General features: G+C 42.7%; 1 long non-coding RNA gene across 1 annotated transcript; it reads right to left on the reverse strand.

The window, feature by feature from the left end:
- Positions 1–5,574: 5,574 nt before the first annotated feature.
- Positions 5,575–12,800, reverse strand: LOC140916862 (uncharacterized). Its single transcript, XR_012160672.2, has 4 exons — positions 12,714–12,800; positions 10,518–10,576; positions 8,531–8,672; positions 5,575–6,302 (listed from the first exon to the last, which is right to left on the reverse strand). It is a non-coding gene; the product is annotated as an uncharacterized LOC140916862 (long non-coding RNA).
- Positions 12,801–19,075: the final 6,275 nt, after the last annotated feature.

A 19,075-nucleotide genomic window follows, 5' to 3' on the forward strand; every position in this document is an offset into this window, starting at 1 on the left:
CTGCACATCCACGAATGACATCACCAACAATGATGCACTTACACAGCAAGGGTCCATAATACCGAATGTCCATGGCCACATTGTAGGGCTTTAACCCAGGCATCTAAAATCACCACACGATTATTTCTGATCTGGTGTTCTTTGTTTTTGCCCAAGACATTCTTAGCCCAAGGAAGCTCTCTAATGCATCTTTAAGATCTTTTGTGTCCTGGCCCGAAGAGGACAACATCATCCACGTAATTCAATTGGTAAAAAGTTGAAACAGCTGTTATACTGATATTTTGCAGAGACTTGTTCAAGGAACCAACCCATTGTGCGGTAGAATAGGGCTGGGACCAGGACACATTCCTGCTTCACCCCTGATCTAGTCTAAACCCTGTCAGACTATGGGTTTCCATTTGCACCTGTACCCCTGAGTCATTACGTAGCTTTTGAATTAACCTCAGGATAATGTTGGGAATGCCAGTGCCTCATACAGCAGCTCTATCGCCAGAATAGAACGCTGCCTTCAGGTCTACATATGTTGCTGCCCAGTGGTGGATTAGGAGTTTGTGAGGCCCTGGGCCAGAGGAAGTGGGGGCTCCCCACCCCTTCCACCTGCAGTCCCCACTCCGCGCTCCTTCCGGGGAGGGGTTGGGGTACGGTGGCTTCCCCTGCTCCCTGCCAAGAGCGCTGGGAGGAGCAGGGCAAGCCCCTGCACCCCAACTCCACACCCCAGCAGGAGTGGTGGGTGGGTGGGGTGCAGGGGTGCCCATTTTTCTACGGACCCCCCCATTGGCCCAGTGGCTAATCCGTCACTGCTGCTGTCAAAGGATGATTCAATTTGTGATGGGTCTCAGATAAACGATGATGAGCAAGCATAGTGTCCATTGTAGATTGCCCAGCACTGAAGCCCGATTGTTCTGGGTGATGATGTTTCTCAAGGAGAGGCTGGAGCTGGGCTAGAAGGACATGTATGAATTTTTTCCAGGAACAGAAAAAAGAGTTATTGGCTGCTGCAATTAGTGTGCGGGCCTTTCCACTAACAAAGTGGGATGATGAAGATCCTTCCTTCCACTCTGCTGGTACCTTCCCAGTAGTTCAAGCCTGGACAAAAAAATTGGTGTAATGTTACACTTATGGGCTCTATAGTGCACCTGAGCAGTTTGGGTTCAGCCTCTTTGCTGTTTCTTTATAGCAGGGTGGTACTCTTCCAATGTAGACATGACTGCACAGGTTATGGGGTCAGGGATTGCATCTACTACTAACACATGCAGATCAGGGCATGGATTGCTTCAGGATGGTTAATTGCAACCTCATAATATTCCTTCCATCTTTGCAGGAGTTCTTGGGTTGAGCACTTTTTACCATCAGCCTTATTTGTCTGCATAAACCTGGAGCAAAGTCCAGTTTTGGATTGAAGTGATTTAATAGCTTTGAGTGTAGGCTGTAATTTATTAGACCTTTATTCTCTCTTCTGCCAAGTTTTCAAAATAATGATCTATTTTTGCTGTCACCTGAAAAATGCCTTGTAAACATTTACATTCAGCATCATCATGGTGCTGTCTGGCGTCAAATTTGTTTTGCAAAATTTAAAATATCTCATCAGATAGTTAAGGGCATCACTGGTCGCATTCAGATTTTGGGATGGCATCTTCAGTTTCTCAGCTGACTGTGCTTATGGCTGCCCAAGCTGATTCATCCAGGGGAGAGCCAAGTGTGTCGAATTTGTTATTCACTGTGACAGAGTATTTGTTAGCAAGTGCTGAATTTTCATAGATGCCTTTTGTTGCATAACACGCATGTACTTGTGTTGAAATAGGAGGGTAATTGCAACAAGGAGACGATGGCCACTATTTGTTGGGGTTTCTGCACATCTGTAAACCCAATGTGACTTTACTATACTATGATTCAGGACGAATATATGGTCCAGCTCCTTCCTGGTCAATGCTTCATTGGATATCCTGGTTTCCTGATGAATATCTATGAACCAACTGTCAGGGCTGGCAATATTATAAGAAGTGCAAAAGGAAAGAAATGTCACAGAACTCTAATTTATTATTCCAGAGCAAAATGATCCAAGAGTAGTCTTGAAGCCATTTCTCTGACAACTTAGGGCAACATTCATATCTCCAAGTATAATAAGTTAATTGTGTGGCAGTACTGATTGTGTCACTGCTGTTAGCTGCTGATAGCATTTCTTTATTAGTGTCTGCAGCTTCCTTGGTGGGAGCGTAGGCTACAATGAGGGACAGCTGCCCGTGGCGATGCATCAACCTGGCATATAGCAGTTGATCAGAAATACAGTACTATCTTGAGAGTGATTTATTTATGGGTGGATGGAATGGTACCACACAGATGAATTGATGTGCATACATTATAAATTCACAAATTATAAGGCCAGAAGGAGCCAGTGTGATCATCTAGTGTGACCTCCTTTTTAACAGAAGTCCACATTATAATGTCATTCTCAGACTTCGTATTTCAAATAGTCACATGGCCTTCTATGCCTTAAACATGAGGAACTCCCAAGAGTAAGGATCAGGATCTAAATAGAGCAAGTAGAATATTAGTTAGGGGACCTGCTTGGCAGCTATGCGAGAGGGAAGCATTTTACCTACCAGCGTCTAACATTGTTTGCTTGTGTCCCAGAAAGCCCATAGAAATGTTGTAATTTCCATATTGGTGAAAGTGCATATTGAGTTTGAAACACAGACGGGCATCAAGACATTAATTATAATTTACAGGTACAGTTGTCGAGACTGCTCCCATAGACAGAGTAGTGGATCAGAGAGCTCATCAGAAAGTGGGGGGAGGGGGTTAAAGGGCAGCGCTGAACTTTTTGCTGATCGTTAAAGGTTAATTGGCCCTCCTAAAGAACCTGAACATCACCAGACAGAAAAGGTGGTGAATTGAATGAATCAGGTATCAAGCTTGTGTGCCAGCCCTGGGGGGCTTGGACTTTTCCTCCAGGCTCTTGTTCCAATAGATCTTCAGGAGATATTCTCTGCACGGATGGCTAATTACTAGCTAAAATGAATTTGTTATCCTCCCATTGTTAGTTGCTGGTATATATGCTTTAGCTTTCATCTTCCAAACATTAGTTAATGTGGAACATAGACCCAAATGATAGTATCTCCAAAGGGCAGATGTTAGATCTGGTCAAAATGTTTTCACAAACATATTTTATGAAAAATGACTTTGAAGAAAATGAACAAAAAATGGAGTTTTGATTAAAAAAATTATTTTGATGCCTCAAAAAACCCTGAACACTTACCAAAACCCACATTTTTCCTCCAAATGCTTTGCAAAACTTTTCCAGCTTTCCTTTTTATTTTGGGTTCTATATGCCTGGCTCCGCCACTTATGGGTTATATATCTTAGTGCAAGTCACATTACACCCCTCTCTGCCTCTTTTTCTGCACCCACTCATTGTCTGTCTTGTCTGTTAAGATTGCAGGCTCTTCAGAGTGGGGACTGTCTCTTGCTATGTGTTTTATGGAGTCTAGCAAAATGGGGCCTTTATCTACCTCTGTTAGGGCCTGTAGATGTTACTCTACTCTTTTGCATCAAAATCCTGTGAAACATCTAGGGTTTTCTCCAGAGGACAGGATGAAAAACTTCATCTTCAACAGAGTTCCAATTTGAGCATTTATCTGAATCTCTGATTAAGAGCAAAACACAAGAGGCCTGACTTCTGAACGGTGATGATGCATATCCAAAGGAAAGGCTCTTGTGAACCACTCTGACCCATACCCAATGTAACTTACACAACCCTACTATGTGAATACTCTCCTGTACAGCAGAGAACCAGGAAATTTCTCCCATATCCTCTGCCGCCTGTGGGCACATTTGAATTTTGCTGAAATTTTCAGCTTATCTTTGTAAAACAGACAGTACTGCAGGTTTGTGTTCATTTATTTACTTAAGTATTCTATTTCATTACAAATAGCTGGAATAACATCTGCTGATGTTGTTGTCTCGTCTCCTGTGTGTGTGTAAATACATTTGATCTGCTTGTTACATTCTGGGCACTTCTGCCTGTATGTTTGAACAGGATTGCATAGGAAACACATATAATGAAATATACATAGGATTTACCCAGATACCGGTGGGCTAATACAACTCCATGACATGACAACTTTAAGAATGTGATGACTATCTTTTTACTCTGTTTACTCCTTAAATGTAGACCATAGCAGGTTTGGACCCATTTAAAAATCACCAGAGGTCTTGTTACTTAGCTTCCCTTTCATGTAACAGAAAAAAGGCTGAATGAGTCATGTGAAACCAGCCATGAGATGAATATAGGCATAGATGTCATATCCTCGTGTGTGCAGCTGTAATCTCATATCTACTTTGCCATCTGCAGATTTAATGGACACAGTTTCTCAGTGCCTACTGCAGGGCTCGGTACAACTCAGTTATCGTCAGCCAGATTTCCTGTTGCCAAATACCCAAATACAATAGTTGTGTAATGTCAGACTTTGGTTTCTGGAGTAGTTTCAAAACCTGCCAGCCACTATGTGTAATTTTATAACAGCACCACTGTTAAGTAATCGCACTCTCACAGAATTATGAAACCTGAGAGGATAATACATTTGCAAATGCATTATGAGTATTTATTTGTGAATTTTTCATAGGCAGTTTTTATTTTAGTTTGATATTTAACATGAGAGTATTTTCCTACAGATCTGTTTGCTTTCATTTCTTCCCTCCTGGGTAATTTTACAATCTTTTTTCCCGACAATTGTGAAAACAATTTTGTCTTTAATTACAATATTTACAGAGATTACATTTTTCATGTTGAAAGTTTTTACTGCGGATATGAGGTCACTGAGATGTCAATTAACCTCTAGATTTCCAAACTGAAATCCTTACTGGGCTTTAGGTATTTCCTTTGCAAACTGGACGTTTGGCTAATGTGTTTGAATGTAAGTGTCTGATTTATAAAAGCACTGAAGCACATGAGTAATGCCAATGAGAAAATCCCTGAGGACCTCCAAAATCACTCCTGTGTTCCAGAGGAAGCTGATGATCACTAAATAAGTTCACCTTTATATAGTTTCTTCCTTGGATGCTAAAGCTAAAAAGAAGAGGCAGAGCACTAGGTGTATTTTCTTTGACGCAGGGGTGCAATTCCCATTAACTTTAATGAAAGTTAACCCATGTGAATGAAGATAAAGATCTTACCCCTTTATGATTTTAAAGAACGTCCATGACAATGAGCTACCTGGAATATTTTATTTTCTGCTTTGTTATGATAAGAATGATTTTTGACATTTGGCTGATCACAAAGCAGCTGCCCCCCTTTAAAAACAAAAACAAACAAATAAGCAAAAACCCACACAAAAGAAATAAGTGACTGAATGACTGGAGGAAAACGATAGTTCTGCGTGTCTGATTGTCATCTTTAAAACAAAGCATCTGAAAATGCCAAAATGATGGACATTAATAAGCTGAATTGTTTTCTCAGGTTGATTGCGAAAAGAAAGGTGGAGCTATATATTCTTTTCATTAGATTGTGTTCACTGCATTGCATGACTCATTTGTTTTCTTTTTTTTAATAAAAATATTGAAATAATGGCATTCCACACAGGAGAAAAAAAACATATAGGACCAGTTTGGTTTAATCATACAATTCAAGTGTCCTTCATTACAGATGCAAACATACTGCTGTCCTGCAGTCTTGCTATGATTGAAACAGAATAAAATACACAAAAAACATTGGCTAAATTTTTTTTGATTTTCAGTTGGGGGAAGTTGATGCATGTTGGAAAATTGCAACTAGATTTAGCTAGGATCGTCCCTTTTTATCACTCTAATTTATTTATATCCGAGAGGGATAATTACTCTGTAATTCTGCTTCTGTGAAGATACCATGACTGAATCCCTCCTGCTCAGCTTCTGTAAGACAGGCCAGTATGAAAACTAATACAATTCAAAATATTTGGCCCATTGAGGGCCCATTTGGAGACCATGTACCGGTACCTCTGTGAACCCACTTGAATATCCTGTTCCAGTACCTTGATGAATGGGAAGGAGAGAGCTCATTTTAACAGTGAATGAGTGGTTTAGATGGCGCTGCACAAGGCCGTCTTGAATTGACAACAGTTAAACTCTTCCAGAACATATGAACTTGGAGGGCTTGTCTCTCGTGCTCACCAGAAGTCTTCTGAGACTTGTGTCCTGAGCCAAAACCAGTGAAGCAGAGAGCTCTGCAGTACAGAGTCAGAAAGAAATCTTTTTCCCGTCTGTCTTTTCATTTGTGCCTTTCCTTTTCTTTTTTTTTTCTTTTGTTAGTCTTAGGCTCTTCTTATTCACTGAAGAGAGGAAATGTAAAGGAGAATTTGTGTCAGGTGAAATATTGCAACATTTAACCCCAACAGCTAACCAAATGCATAAACCACAATTTATTTCTGTTTGTAGCACTTTTTCTGTTAGTATCCTGCTAACCTACTGACCTATGTAAGAAAATGCAGACATACCAAAGTTTTTTTGTTTTTTTTTAATGATGACTTTCAGTCTTCAGTACAATATTATGAGGCAACAAGAACCAGGGTTCCCTGGGATCTAAATGTACTATTTATTCATATCAGTACCTCAGTTTATCGGTCAAATCTCTATACTCTGGCAGTGGGCAACCTCTTTTGGAGAAACTCATGTGGGTCACACTATTCCACTACAGCCCTAAATTCTAGGGTTTTATCATTAGAGCCACCTCATACAGATTAGAGTTGTTTTTCCTCTGGACATATTTCTTTCCATTTGTTACCTTTGTGTAAAAGCGCCATGGCCCTGTCTCCTCCTGTCATGCTTTGGGGGGGACTTGGACCTTTGGGGGGCACCATGGGGGAGTAGCCTCTGTGCTTCAAGTGCGGATACTGCTAGCAGACCTGGGCCTTGTGCAGGTTGGAGTCTCTTGGTGATATTTTCAAAAGCTAGTACTCACCTTATTGTTCCCATTGACTTCAATGGGATCAGAGTTAGGCCGGTATTGACAGGCCCACTCCTCATGCCAATACCCCCTGGCAATTACTCATGCAGTGGTTAGGCACAATTTAGCCCTAAATGTTTTTTTTTACTATTTGTTATCACTAATCATAATGCTTAATAATATCTCCCATCCTTTTTGATAGGAAAGAAATCCATCCAAGACTAAGCTACAAGAGCTTTGGCTATTTGGAACTGTGTGTTTCTATGCTGTCATACAAATTACGACATGGACCAGAAATGTATACACATGGCATTGTGAATGGCTCAGATGATTGGTAACAGGCTACCGAACCTTCACCTGTAGGCTGCTGATATTCTTCCAGATCAGTTGAGACAAAGTCACCATTTCACCATGATCTTTGACGTGGAAGGCTAGTCTCACACTAATTCCTACTGGATGGGTTGGTGATCTCTGCAGAGAGACCCAGGATTGAATGGACACGGAAACGGAATTACTCTTTCCTCTAGAAGTGATCCCCCCCATGTTAAGGCTGAGGCACATGAGTGGAAGCTTGCACTGATGCTGTTACCTGGGGTTTCTCAGAACCCCAATGCGCTGGTAACTTAACTGTTTCTCTCCAGGCGGTGTCAGGAATAAATCAATCTGCCCGATAAATAATTGATACAAGCAAGTGTGCTTTCACCTAAAACTACTTTTTTATTAGATCTCAGGCGCGCGCACACACACACACATGCTGTCGCAGCAGGGTTAGTGCATGTTAAAACAAGTATATTTATCTAGAGTTAAAAAATGGTTTTGAGGAATCAGCGGCCAGCATTCCGGGGCGGGGGGGCTGCTCCCTGGGAATTTAGCTGTCAGATTCTTGCTGAAAGAAAGCTTCTTTGGTCTGCTCCAAAGCATATTCTTTCACCTAATCTTTTATTCAAACAAAGCACATAACCTATAGTGACTTCTAGTGGGTCACCAGTTCTCCTAATTTCAGCAAAACTACTCATCTGTGATCATCAAAACATTTCTAGTCATAACAATGTGTCGGGGCACTTAAAACCAAGGCCTCTTTATACTCACTCTCTTCCATACTTGTTAACTTTCTGTGCCACCCTCCTATTCTGATTAACAAACTGCAAGTATGGAGCTGTCTGACCTTGTCTCCTCCCCTAAGATTTTCCTAGCTATGTGATGTTTGGTTTTCAGCTGGCAATAGCTGAAGGTATAAAATTGCTGGCTTTGGTATTATGTCAAATTCTGGGGTAACAATGCCACTTGCTGCACTTGACTTGGTGACAAAGACCAGATGTTAACTTTCAGGGCTGACAAGCTGGCACCTTTCATGAGCACTGAATTCACTTTGCATTTACAAAATGTGTCTCTCATTTGGTACTGAGTACAGTCTGTCTTAATCCTAAAGATAGGTTTCAGAGTAGCAGCCGTGTTAGTCTGTATTTGCAAAAAAAAAAAAAGTAATTGGTTAGTCTGAGGTGCCACTAGTACTCCTTTTCTTTTTTCTTAATCCTAAAGATGCCCTAATATTATCCCATTTAAAAAAGAAACCCCCAGCTTATCCTGAGGAAACTGAAATACAAAGTGACTTACTGATCCTGAGATATCTGAGCAGCCATAACTCTCCATGACGCCAAAAGGTGATTGTGGGACTTCTGCATCCTCAGTAGCTCACAGTCGGGCAGAACAAGGATTGGATCCAGGAGTCCTGACTAACAGTCTCCTGCTCCAGGCACTAGAAAACATGGCATAAATTAAACATATATATAATAGCCATAAGAATATCAAACCAGTTCATTTAAATTAATGCTATTACAATGAATAGAGAATGAATTCATGATACAGAAGGCTTGATTCTCTTCTGACTTACACTTCATTTACATCAGCTTAAATCCATTAACTTCAAAGGATTTACTCCTGCTTTGTTCTGGTGTCGGTCAGGAAAACCAGGCACAGGAAGTGTAAACAGTCAGATCAAGTGGAACATATAATATCCCTTGTCATATTAAATTCACATTAAGGGCAAATGTGTTCCTTCTGATTTATTCTACTGTATTATACACAATGCCCAGGGACGACAGTAGTAAATGATTAGCCTTTTATTGCAATGTGTGTCCTTAATAACGAATAATGTAAAAACATGAACATAAATATAGACAAAAAATTGAAGTCATATTTATGGTACACTATGCAGAGCTTGGGCATTGACCATTTATAGACATAGCTAATTTCAATCCTCCCGACACTGAAATATATTGAAGCAGAGAATGCCTCAGGTAACTTATTGGAGTCATTTTTTCCCTTGTAAAGTGCCTTTTTATTGCAGCAGTGAGTGAAAAATTAATGGGCCTACTTTCTTTTACTTTTCTGATGAGAAGGAAGTACTTCCATTAGCGACACTAAGAATAGGATTTACTGTAACTTGGCCTCAGAATGGTATTTGTGGTTCCCACACATCCTGTAACAATATGCTTTCTAAACTTAAACGGATATTGCCACAGTCTCTGTTAGAGAAAAGCTGAAGGAAGATGATGAACGGGAGCTTTTTTTTTTTTTCTTTTTCCTCCGAGAAAGCAGCTCCACTAGACTGATGTTTGTTCTAAGGGAATGACTGACCTCATGTTCAACACCTTGGAGAGGAAAAAAGGCCAAAGTGAGGCCTGTTTCGAGTGTTTTTCACTAGTGTGTCTGCAGAAAGGTTGTTTTTTGGGGTTAATTACTGAAACAAAAGGCCCACGAAAAGCAGCTTTTTGTGGTTGGCTTTCTATTCTAGCAAAATATAATTTTCTAAAGTAGGCACAAATCCTACATTTAGGTATGTCTGTCCTATCTCGCTATCCCAGGGGTTCTCAAACTGCGGGTTGGGACCCCTCTGGGTGTCACGAGGTTCTTACATGGGGGAGGGGGGGTTGTGAGCTGTCAGCCTCCACCCCAAAACTGACTTTGCCTCCACCATTTATAATGGTGTTAAATATATTAAAAAGTGTTTTTAATTGATGGGGGAGGGAGGGTGTCACACTCAGAGGCTTGCTATGTGAAAGGGGTCACCAGGACAAAAGTTTGAGAATCACTGCTCTATCTGTCATTTAGAGGCTGCCCATCAGTATATCTTAGTGTTACATAGATGCCCAAATGCTCATTTTGGACACACACACCACCCTAATCAATATCTCTCTAGAGTAGTCCAGCCACCTCTTGATTCTTGACCTCTCTAAGGCTGCAAATAAGACTGTCAATCCTGGCCGTTTTTATGATACCATTGACTCATTTAGGCCAACAAAGAATAAACATTGCGTAACCATCTTTTGTCCTTGCCATCCGAAATGACATTTGAACCAGCGAACAAGTGGCCATTCTGTCACCCACTACAAACCCTCGAGCGAGCTGGTTCTGTGTAACAGAGGTGAATACCAACCATTCATCATACACATATGGGTTAGGAATGTAATTTCATGAGCTGTGTGTGTGGGAGAGAACTGTGAGAAGATGATGTGTCAGGGTGTGGGCTGCAAAAGGGACAAAGAGGTGACTTTAAATTTATGCTGGAAATAGAATAGACAGCTAGTAATGATGTACCTACCATGGAATTTTCTGAAGAGATGCATGAAGGAAAGATCAGTAAGTCAAAGACTACAGCACCTAGTGGAAAGAAAGCAGAGGTGTAACCGTGCACATATGCAAGCTATTGTTCTGAACATGTGCACATCCTAGAGTGAAATGGCACAATGTGGGGGTTGGGCAGAGGAAGGGTGTTGCATAACAATGCTGGAAATAGTAAGGTCTCTGTGCACTTGCTAATTTTGCATCTTTTTTTCATTCTATGGCACTACGTAATATAGTTATTATAGCAAGTAGAGAGAAGGCCAAATCGGAACATGGGGAAATTCAACTGCAGACTTGAAATTTTGAAATAGTATAAGATGGATCCAAACCAGCATACCAGACCTTGTTGGACTGTGGAGAAGTAATCTGAATTTTGCTGCTTGGACCTTTTATAGAACTCAGATGAACCAAGGCACCAGATCAGGCCTCTTCAGACTTTGGAGCCATTTGGTTCGGGCTTCAGATCCAAACATCACAGCTTGGGCTGTTTTCCAGTAGAAAGCTATTCTCCTCCACCCCCGTGTCTCTCTCTGTACGTATGTGTGTGCGTGTATAAATAAATGGGAAATGCAGGCACTAAACATAAGTTAAAACACCAAGAAAATATAGGTTTCAGAGTAGCAGCCGTGTTAGTCTGTATTCGCAAAAAGATTTGTTTGTTAGTCTCTAAGGTGCCACAAGTACTCCTTTTCTTTTTTCAAGAAAATATAGTGTACCATATTTCAGTATACAAAATGGTCTTTCCTGAAACTATATATGTTTGTTATGAATTCCTGGATTCATCTACACTATGTTGTTGTTTAATGGCTAGACATTCAACACTCAGGTACATACAGGGGTCTTGGACTGGATTGTACTCTGGCAGCTAACTGGTACTGCCTCCTACCCACTGGGAACATGCTAGTTCAATCAAAACTATCTAGTGTAGTCTACCCAATCTGAAAATTACATCTAAAGTGCACACATACCATTGGACTCTAGCCAGCTTTTTAACAATCAGGAATCTCCTAATAAAATCTTTCCATATTCAGATAATCTGGGGACAATTTCTGAATGTCAGTTTGGAGTTGGGCTGGAATGTAATCCTGTCTTTCGCCTGCTTTCATCCCTTTTCTGGCTTGTGATGATCACAGCTGCAAAATAAATTTAGTAAAGAAACTTCTTTTCTTTTTCCCTTCACTTCCTAAGTAAATAACTACTTTGAAAGACACAGAAAAACATTGAGAGTTATCTTCCAACAGAATAACTAAAATTCCTAAGAGACAATGATTGTTTCAAAACAAAGCTATTTCAGGCAGTTTTATCCGTGTATGTACAAAGCCATTCGTCTGTGAGGCTTTTCTTCCCTAGCACAAATGTTCTTGCGCTGGGGTTTTTAAAACAAAGACAAAAAAGAGAAAGCAAAGTGTTTTGGAAGATGAGTCTCATATTGTTAGTGTGAAGTAAATCAAATAAAAACATATTCTGCAAAGGTTCAACCCAGCTGATTTTACAGCTGATTTTCTACACAGAAACCACCATCATTTTTCTTGAATGTTATTGAACAGTCCTGTTGGCGTGGTGGTTTTCCAAAGGTCACAAAGAATGCTGTATCTCACAGGTCTTTTAAAAAGGAGGATTATATTGGACCCTGTTTGACTGCATAGATTCTTATATTGAGCTCATCACCATGGTAACAGACTGTTAAGTTCTGCTGGGGTTCCCAGATCCGTGAGCCATTGTGCTACCCCTCTCAGCCTGAGCAAATGAGAGCTTTTCTGTTGCTAAGCTATATGTGAGCTCCCTGAGTCATCAGCTTGTCTGCCTTGCCAGCAAATTCTTCAGGACTCCACTAGTCCAAACCTTGCCTAACAAGTAAGTTCCTCAAAGGCCTCTTTCCACAATTCAGTTCCTCCTTACTGTAACACTCACAAAACCGGATCAAGTTCATGGCTTCTTTAAAGAGACAACACACAGCAGCTTGTTACTTTAATTCCACTTCAATCAAAGCCATAAGTTGGTTTATGGTAAAGTAAAACAAGATTATTAACAAAAGGACATAGCGTTAAGTGATACCAAATATAATGAATAAGGATAGAAATGGTTACAAACAAACAAAAGTAAAAATACACTTCTAAGACTTAAAACTTAACTTAACAAACTAGAGTCTTTCGTTCAAAGAAGTTTTTCTCACCACAGTCTGTCTTCCACGGTGGCTGGCTAGACCTTTAGCCAGGACCCAACACACAGAGCTCAAAGCATTTGGATTCTTTGACTCCTTAGGTGAAGGATAACTAGGGGGTTCTCTCCTCTTCTTTTTATAGTCCAGTAAACCTTTGAAATGTGTGAAATGAAACTCTGCTCAGACTTACTTTTCATTCTCCTGCTTGGGGGTATAGACACTATGCTATCTTCTCCCTTGCTTGATAGCATTTTTACCTTACATGTAATTGTACCTTCATTGTTAATACACATTCCTTTGTCTAGGGCAGAGTGAGCTTATGCATTCCTTGCCAAACACATGCTAAAAACGTAATTCTAGTACATATTTATAATTCTTTGTACACACCCCATACATACAGCTCACAATGATTTTCAAGACCAGCATGGTATCAGTTGGTATATAATACCTTACATGATATTTCTTAGATACAGATTATGACAATAGTGTGTTAGATGTAGTGAGTATGTCAGGCATGACAAGAGTTGCTTGACACACAGGGTAATGTACAATTAATGGGCCTCTGTGTCACACAGACCCAATCCTGAGAAGTATTGAATGCCCTCTATATGGGTGTCAATGACAGTTTTGACTGAATAAATGGACCTTAGGATTTGGCATTGCACTTGCATCTGTTGAGTGTGGACGGCTGATGGTATATCCAAAATACAGATATATTGTAGATACTCTGTTATTCTTAATACACCTGGAGCCAGAAACGCAACCAGTGTAAATCAGTCACACCGTTGGCTTCAGTAGAACTGCACCATTGTACACTAGCTGAGGATCTGGCCTATAGTTCTTCATTAACTTCAGCTTACAAAATTACAGCGCTTAACCCGGGTGGTATGATATGTGGAGAAGTTGAGTCATTTCCAAATGAACTACTTTCTGGAATGTAGGTCTGTTTTGGCCAAGCGGAGAGCTCGGGTTGCTCAGTTTTATGTACTCTCCACATGCATGCATTCATTACAGGCTTGTCAAGGGAAAAGGTGACTAATGCTGCTGCAGCGAAAAAGAGAATGAGCTCAAAAGTTTAGCGGGAACAACAATTGTACTCTAATTTCCTTAACTACAAAAAACATGGCTTCAGACCATTTGTGATACCTCTGCATTCAGCACCAGCCCTGCTGTTCTCAGTGAAATCGGAGATAAAAAGCTATTTTATAATCTACTGCGTCTTGACTGCATTCCAAGTCATGGTTTTTATTACGATGTGATGTGTGCTAGCTGTTAGTCATGGTAGTGCAGCCGGTGCCACCATTGCTCTGAACTGTGAGGCCATGCTGTTTGGGAAGTAGACTTTAGATATTTCACAGGGGTAAAAGATTTTTTTTAAATGACCCTTTCTTCACTTAAATGCTGATGGTGCAAATTGTATGCATTAGCAGCCCTCCAAAATTAACTGATTCGCTGCGTCCCCAGCAGTACAATGCAGCATGTCTGCAAAAGATCTTTTTTAATAAATCTCTTTTAATCGAAACCAAGAAAGGTAGGTGTGTGTGTGGGGGGGGAAACAAAAACAGCTGCCATTGTGCTAAACATTGACTTCCTGTAAGCCATCATTAAGTTCAAATTAAAATATAGCCGAGGTTTTTGAATAAGACTGTAGAAGAAGATGAAAGTTTACACTGACAGTAAAGCAAACCATTTTTTCCACTCTGAGGTTTTGCAATGGTGCAGTGTATCTGGTGCATTTATGGCTGTGATGGGTTGGATCACAGAAACCCCCTTGGGGCTGCCAACTGATGTGCCAGGACTACTACTGCCCCTGCTTTCCTGCCCTGGCAGCTTGGGACTTCAGTGCCCTGCCTGGTTTGAGCCAGACCCGCTAGTGTGCTGCAAACCCAGACCCAGGTCTGAACCACATCCCCTCACAGCTGTAGGCTTAATTTAAAGCAGCTTAAGAGGTGTTCCTGTCTTTAACACTCTGATGCCCAACTCCCAATGGGGTCCAAACCCCAAATAAATCCATTTTACCCTGTATAAAACTTATACAGGGTAAATTCATAAATTGTTTGCCCTCTATAACACTGACAGAGAGATATGCACAGCTGTTTGCCACCCCCCCCCAGGTATTAATACATACTCTAGGTTAATTAATAAGTAAAAAGTAATTTTATTAAATATAGAAAGTAGGATTTAAGTGGTTCCAAGTAGTGACAGACAGAACAAAGTGAATTACCCAGCAAAATAAAATAAAACACGCAAGTCTAAGCCTAGTACAATAATAAAACTGAATACAGATAAAATCTCACCCTCAGAGATGTTTCAATAAGTTTCTTTCACAGACTGGATGCCTTCCTAGTCTGGGCACAATCCTTTCCCCAGGTACAGCCCTTGTTCCAGCTCAGGCGGTAGCTAGGGGATTTCTCATGATGGCCACCCACCTTTGTTCTGTTCCACCCACTTATATATCTTTTGCATAAGGTGGGAATCCTTTGTCCCTCTGGGTTCCCATTATGAACACAACACAGCCGGTCCTGCAGTATTTCATGAGCTGTGAATCAAAGTGAATCGGCGGTGCCTGTGCTGATGTGTGCCCTGGAAAGAAAAAATTCAGGATTGCTGCTGGCATTCACAGAGCAGCTGCACACGATGAGCCAGTGGTACCATGCTCGGGAAATAAGCACTTAGTGGTGGGATCGCATTGTCATTGTATGGGATGATGAGCAGTGGCTGCAGAACTTTCAGATACACAAATCCCCCTTCCTAGACCTGTGTGAGGAGCTCGCTCCCCCACTGCAGCGCAGGGACACCAGACTGAGAGCTGACAGTGGAAAAGCGAGTGGCAATTGCTGTGTGGAAGCTGGCAACTCCAGACTGCTACTGGTCAGCTGCAAATCAGTTTGGAGTTGGAAAGTCCACCGTGGGGGCTGTGGTGATGCAAGTGTGCAGGGCCATTAATCGCCTCCTACTATGAAGGACTGTGACTCTCTATAATGTGCAGGAAATGCCTGATGGCTTTGAAGCAATGGGATTGCCTCACTGTGGCGGGGTGATAGATGGCACGCATATCCCAATTTTGGCAAGAGGAGCATTGTAGTGGGTACACCTCCATTGTTTTGTCGATGAAAGCTGACTTTTGTCGACAAAACTGTGTAGTGTAAACAAGGCCATAGACTGGAGTTATTAAATGGGCTTAATCCGGAGTTAATGGTCAAGAGCAGGACAGAACCTTTCTTCCAAAGTGTCTCTTTCTCACAGGTTAATTTGATGTCAGTTAATAATATGGGCTATTTTCTTCTCTGGACGTTGTAGAAGGGATAAATTTGACTCTTTATTTTAGAAGGTAGAGGAAAATGTCTGCTTCAGTTCTAGTCTTTAATCACCGCCCTGTAGTCAGGGCTGTGCCGAACAGTGGTCTCCAGGTGGAGCTCTATGGGAGTGCAAAGGGAATACGCCCACTGCTGTATCTCTTCCTGAGTGCAGCATGCATTCCCCTGCCCATGCAGCCAACTCCATTGGCTGGTGGAGAGGGGATGGGTGGGACTATGGTCTCCCCACTACTTCATCAGTCATCCCTGTCCCATGGAGTATCTTGCCAGTGAAGTGTTGGGAGAGAGCAATCCCTGCACTTAAGGTAGCCATTGTGTCGGGCTACTGTGCAGGGGTGCAAGGAGCAATGGGGAAACCCAGTGGCTAGAAGGAGAGCCAGTGACCAGTTCCACCAGGATGGTCTATCCACCAAGGGTTTGCAGAAGTCTGTTACGTAGAGATGAGGCACAGAAGTTAGTAGCCTTAAACTGAGTCCTTGGGGTGAAGGACTGAGCCTTGAATGGGCAAATACTAGGTCCAGTGCCTGACTGGGAGCAGCAGATTAAATTAATTGGCCAATGCCCAATCATTTCTGTCATCCTCAGTGTTCTGCAGATGAGTTCATTATTGAGCACTCCTAGGTGAAAGCTATCCAGATGGAAAAGCTCTTTCAGCACTGGCAGCTGAATCAACGTGATTGATTGAGCCCTCCCAAGCCAGGTGGGTATAGTTACTCCCTAGGAAAAGGCACAGTATCCCTTAAATGGGGGGACATGCTTTCAGACGATACAAATAATTGTGCTGCTACTCTCTATCATGCTAAGCATGAACTGGATTCAGCACTGCAAGATGGAGATGAGCTGCAGACCAGGCAGCTGACCCGGGAGGTGGTAAACCTGGAGAGAGACCTGCAGAGTGTGCAAGAGCAGAGCAGAAAGTTAGACTTGTGGCTGCGAGAACGACAGGGCAAGATGAGCAGCCTCAGGAGCTGTCTTCAGATGCAGATGCTGCATGAGACAAGAGAGACCACCTGAGCAGAGAAGCAGCTTTGCCAATGTTTCCAGGTGGAGAAGCATCAAGTTTACCAACTTGGAAAGCCAGATCTCCAAGGCACCTGAGCTGCTTGGCACTTATGAGCAAGCCAGAAAGAGCCCAGCTTGCCATCCATAGGCTGTAGGAATGCATTGTCCAGCTACAGATGGAGAACAAGGTGCTGGCCATTGCTGACCACAGCCGGTCCCTCAGGGACAGTCACATTGAGGGGGACAGACTCAGTGGCAATGTGCTGGATGAGAGAATGGAGAAAGGGCTGCCGTAGATGGCAGCAAAGAAAAACCAGCCACTCCTGGATATTGGGAAGCTCCCTGAGGTCGAACTGCTAGAGGGCTTCCAGCCCAGGGCTGAGATGGAGGATTTGAGCCCTACTCACAGTAGTGTATGTGGAAGGCAGACTGGTCTCTGTGAACCTTAGATGATGGGCTTATTGGGAAGGAGCCTTGGATCATGGCCCTGGTCCTGAGAGATGCAGGATGAGGGCCTAGATGCACTGCAGTGCTTGGGCAGAACAGGGGGTTTCCTGTCAGTATGTGGCAGAGCAGAGCTGAGGTTGGGCCTGTTGATTACACAAAACCAAGTTCCTTGCTCTACTGGTGCTGTATGTGAAGGTGTTATGGGAAGCAATGCTGCGACAGGGATAGTTACACTGGGTACTTGGGAAAGGCATCCCCAGAGACAGCTGTGCTCAAGAGGGGAGGTGCACAGAGTGGCCACATTGAGCATGAGTCAGCTCTATCTCCAGGAGCCCTGAATGGTGTGGGGGTGCTCAGAAAGGGGAGCTGGACTAGAAGGAAATCCCACACCTGACTCCCTGCTGCTAGCCTCCTTCCCATTGGAGGGGAGGAATGTCACTCAGAAACAAGGACAGGGGATTGACTGCGGGACATCTTATTGACTCTGAGCCAACTAGCTGGCACAGGGCTGGTGCTAGAGAGAGAACACACATGTCAAGGTCTGAGCAGAAGGTGCTTCTGGCTGATTCTGCTGGGGAGACCCAAGTCCAAACAGAGCCTGAACTCAGGGCTAGCAGACTGGATCACCAAGCAGACCTGGGGCATGGCTGCAGCCAGGCTGCACGGGCAGCCTAGCCCTAGCCCTGTATTACAGAACATGGGGACGGACACCAGTCAGCCCAGCAGAGCGCATGCTCAAGCACCGGTGACCGGACTCGTACTCAGTTTAGAGAGTATTAATCTGTATAGGTATTGGAGGCTGGGTGTATTGTATTATTGCTGTGTGTATGTGTGACTCTCCAAAGGCCCCCCCCACATCATAGCTGATCCTTATATGGGGCTTGTCTCTGCCCAGATAAGTGTTGCTGAGTGCAGCATTTGTTCCTGAGGTGACTTCCTCCCCAAAGGTTGTGGAAGGGAACCAAGGGAGTTTGGGCCCAGTTGGGAGGCAAGCTGGACATTTTCTCAGGCATGTGGTGTGGGATTTGGGAATCACTTAACCAACCTTGGTGTTTCCCCTCCCACATAAGGGCCCATTTCTGTGTACAGTTATGCAATTTGAGTGTGCAAATGCAAGGATTGCTCAGATAGCTAGGCAAATTTGTTTTCCATTGAAGTCACCAGGAGTTACAGCTGCTCAACTCCTTTGAAAATCAGGCCGTACAAGCTTGGAAAATCTTGCCCTTGGGGTTATTGCTAGATGTACCCACCTCATCTCACCCTCTGATGTATTTTTTATACCTTACTATACACTGATCTGAAATTACTACCGGGGACAATGTCTCCAGATATTACTAAGAAGTCCTGGAGAACTACTGGCTTACAGTGAAGTTACTAAGGGGAACCTCCAGTTGTGCAAGCTTTGAAAAACCCCAGTGATGAGAGCAGCAGCTGTGTGATCAGGCTGGCCTCTAGTTCTAGGAGTGATGTAGTGGTGGGAGTCTGCTATAGACCACCGGACCAGGGGGATGAGGTGGATGAGGCTTTCTTCCGGCAGCTCGCGGAAGCTACAAGATCGCATGCCCTGGTTCTCATGGGTGACTTTAATTTTCCTGATATCTGCTGGGA

Source organism: Lepidochelys kempii, chromosome 9 (genome assembly GCF_965140285.1).
Source record: "Lepidochelys kempii isolate rLepKem1 chromosome 9, rLepKem1.hap1, whole genome shotgun sequence".
NCBI lineage: Eukaryota > Metazoa > Chordata > Testudines > Cheloniidae > Lepidochelys > Lepidochelys kempii.